The sequence below is a fragment of the Pleuronectes platessa genome, unplaced genomic scaffold (assembly GCF_947347685.1).
Source record: "Pleuronectes platessa unplaced genomic scaffold, fPlePla1.1 scaffold_38, whole genome shotgun sequence".
Lineage (NCBI taxonomy): Eukaryota > Metazoa > Chordata > Actinopteri > Pleuronectiformes > Pleuronectidae > Pleuronectes > Pleuronectes platessa.
This window is the reverse complement of record NW_026518977.1, coordinates 181,992-185,261: the sequence shown is the minus strand read 5'-3', so window position 1 is coordinate 185,261 and position 3,270 is coordinate 181,992. Positions and strand designations below refer to the sequence as shown.

At 41.0% G+C, this 3,270-nt stretch overlaps 1 long non-coding RNA gene across 1 annotated transcript; it reads right to left on the bottom strand.

Annotated features, from left to right (window-relative positions):
- LOC128436353 (uncharacterized) lies at positions 1-500 on the bottom strand. Its single transcript, XR_008338033.1, has 2 exons — positions 297-500; positions 1-49 (listed from the first exon to the last, which is right to left on the bottom strand). It is a non-coding gene; the product is annotated as an uncharacterized LOC128436353 (long non-coding RNA).
- Positions 501-3,270: the final 2,770 nt, after the last annotated feature.

The window sequence follows — 3,270 nt, the reverse complement described above, 5'->3', positions numbered from 1 at the left end:
TAAGGTTGACCATTTACTGTCACAATTCCTCATTAACAGACGGTGAAAACTGCAAATAAAAGAATACAAAAATACTGAATGTACATTTGACTAAACAGCATGTTGTACATAGTTGTAAATAATAATATAAACTGTCTAACACTGTATGAAGACATTCTGATGCCAATTGCATTGATTTTAGTTTGTACACAATTGCTAATCAAAACGTTTTTAACAACACATCAAACATTATTTTTAACTAAATCCACTCTAATATATTATCTTAAACATGTCTTGCATTGATTAAACAAACTTACGGTTTTGCCTCTTAGATGCTTTCATGTGGATTCTAGCGGATTACAATCAGAAGATGCACATGTCTGCCATTCCTTCTACAGAGGTAAGATTTTTAACAGGAAATGACGTCACAGGAAGTGACTAAACCGGAAGTGACATAATCGCAAACCTAAAACGGCAAAATAATATGAATTTATACATTGGCTTATTTTAACCGTAAAGTAATTATTCACATCCGTTTTTACATATACATATTTAAGAAATCAATGCAAGAATATTAAATGAGTGCCAGGAGAGACAACACAACTTGTAAGTAATGCGCCGGAACAATTAACAGAGTCTTCACTATTGTGTGCGTGACATTAAGTTAAGTTGTCTTTTCCTGTTTTAGTAATTGCTCTCAAGACAATAAGGACGGCGTGGATCCCTGCTTTATTTTAAATGAATTAAAGGTATGACATAATGATGTGTTTTATGATTGTCAATGTTTTCAAACATTTTGATAAACTGGTTTAAATTGTGTGAACTAACTACAACAAGTTTGTTTTATAGGGCTGCCTTATTTGACCTTATTTAAATTTAGTTTCTTTCTGATTTATTGGTTTGATTATTGTGCTTTTTGTTTTATTTTATTTTGTTCTATGGGAATGTGCAATATGGTTGACTGGTACGTATTAAATAAATTGTATATTTCTGAAATCACAGCCTCTTCTGCTGATGTTTTAATGTTCCTGACAGGACGGTGATTCTTATAGGCTGCAGGGAGTCGGCGAAGTCTATTTAGGGACCCCGTAACTCTTCCCTTCTCCCCCTCTCTCTCTCCCCCCACTGCCGGTCCTGTGTGTGTGAGGAAGTGTTGCGTGGGCCGAGCAGGGATGGATTTATAAAAGAGTGCGTAGGATTCTTACTAAAAGTGTGCTTATGCCCAAAAGCAGGAAATGGCGTAAGCCAAAGCTAATTCCGATTTATAAAACCGTGCGCACGCAAAACCTGAACTCCAAATCCGCTCTCCACACGCTCAATTTCTACTATAAATGGTCAATGCATAGCACGTCACGAATATTAAATTATGAAGCTGACCAATGGTTTTCCACCGCGAGTCCTGACGGAGGCACGGCATCAAGCGATGTGAAGAGGAAGTAAAACTTTCAGACACTGACATCGAGGTGATTGTTAGTGAGATGGAGGTGAAGAGCGACTTATGGGACAGCTGTGATGTCACTAATAAAGGAAATACACTGATACTCTGCCGCTGCTGCTGTGGATAACACAATGTGTGAGAATAGAAATCGCTGAACCCTCGCTTACTCCTCATCCTTCCATTCGCATGCACACATCGTCCAGAACCCCCCACCGGGGTCACGGTAGTATTTATCCATTTAGAGAATCGGACCGCTTCCCTCACATCAGTGGATCCTTGCCTCCACTCTGGGATCTTATTTGGAAAGTTTATTCATTTCTTGTAAGTGATCTCCTGTGCGCTCTGCCCGCTCTCTGTGCGCTCTGCGCCACTGCGCTCTCTGCGGTCTGCGCGCTCTGCTGAATTATGTTGAATTTCATGTAAAACAATAATAAACAGACAAATAAATTTACATGACAATTGTTTACAGTGCGGGAGTTACACTCCAACAGACCGCGTCACACTCGCGCTGTGGGTTTTACGCGGTGTCATTGCCGCCGGTCTACGGGGAGTATGACGGAAGTTGCATGTGCGCAGGACATCAGCTCCTGTGGAAACACACGAGCAAAGCGATGACGGAAGCGACGCTGATGGGATCGGTCCCAGAATTTCCTTGTGGTTAACTCTTTAGATTTGGAAGGGTCGAACATCAAAGCAGCAAACACAAAAACCTGAAGGGAACAACCTAAACTTAACTACTGAAATTAATGGAACCAAAAGACATGTTCCTATCCTGACTCCTCTTCCAGAAACAGGAGAAAAAATGGGTTCAACTCAAATGATACCCACCCCCCGAACCTGGCTGGGACATCCTCAACAGATCTTAAGACACGTTACAAGTGTAAGGGGTCAATTCTTAATACAGTTTTCGAGTTTTGGCAGTGTTATTTTTCCCGTTTTGCTGATATTTTAATTCATCCGACAGGACAGTGATTCCTATAGGCTGCGGGGATTTGGCGACGTCTATTAAGGGACATCGTAGCGCTCCCTCTCGCCCTCTCTCCACTGCCGGTCCTGTGTGTGTGAGTAAGTGCAGCGTGGCCGCAGCAGGTGCGGACACAAATTGTTTGTTGCGGTGAGTTTGCTGAAAGTAACTTTAATGTCAACGGAGATCACTCAGAAAACGTTCCGCAAATATTAACCTTTATTCCGTCCCTAGAGCCAGCGTACAGCTGTGTGCGTGAGGGTGAGACTGTATCAGCGTCGGCATAAATGCGCGCTGTAATCTTCAGTCATAAGAGTAATACTTGTAAGTAATGCGCCGGAACAATTAACAGAGTCTTCACTATTGTGTGCGTGACATTAAGTTAAGTTGTCTTTTCCTGTTTTAGTAATTGCTCTCAAGACAATAAGGACGGCGTGGATCCCTGCTTTATTTTAAATGAATTAAAGGTATGACATAATGATGTGTTTTATGATTGTCAATGTTTTCAAACATTTTGATAAACTGGTTTAAATTGTGTGAACTAACTACAACAAGTTTGTTTTATAGGGCTGCCTTATTTGACCTTATTTAAATTTAGTTTCTTTCTGATTTATTGTTTTGATTATTGTGCTTTTTGTTTTATTTTATTTTGTTCTATGGGAATGTGCAATATGGTTGACTGGTACGTATTAAATAAATTGTATATTTCTGAAATCACAGCCTCTTCTGCTGATGTTTTAATGTTCCTGACAGGACGGTGATTCTTATAGGCTGCAGGGAGTCGGCGAAGTCTATTTAGGGACCCCGTAACTCTTCCCTTCTCCCCCTCTCTCTCTCCCCCCACTGCCGGTCCTGTGTGTGTGAGGAAGTGTTGCGTGGGCGGAGCAGG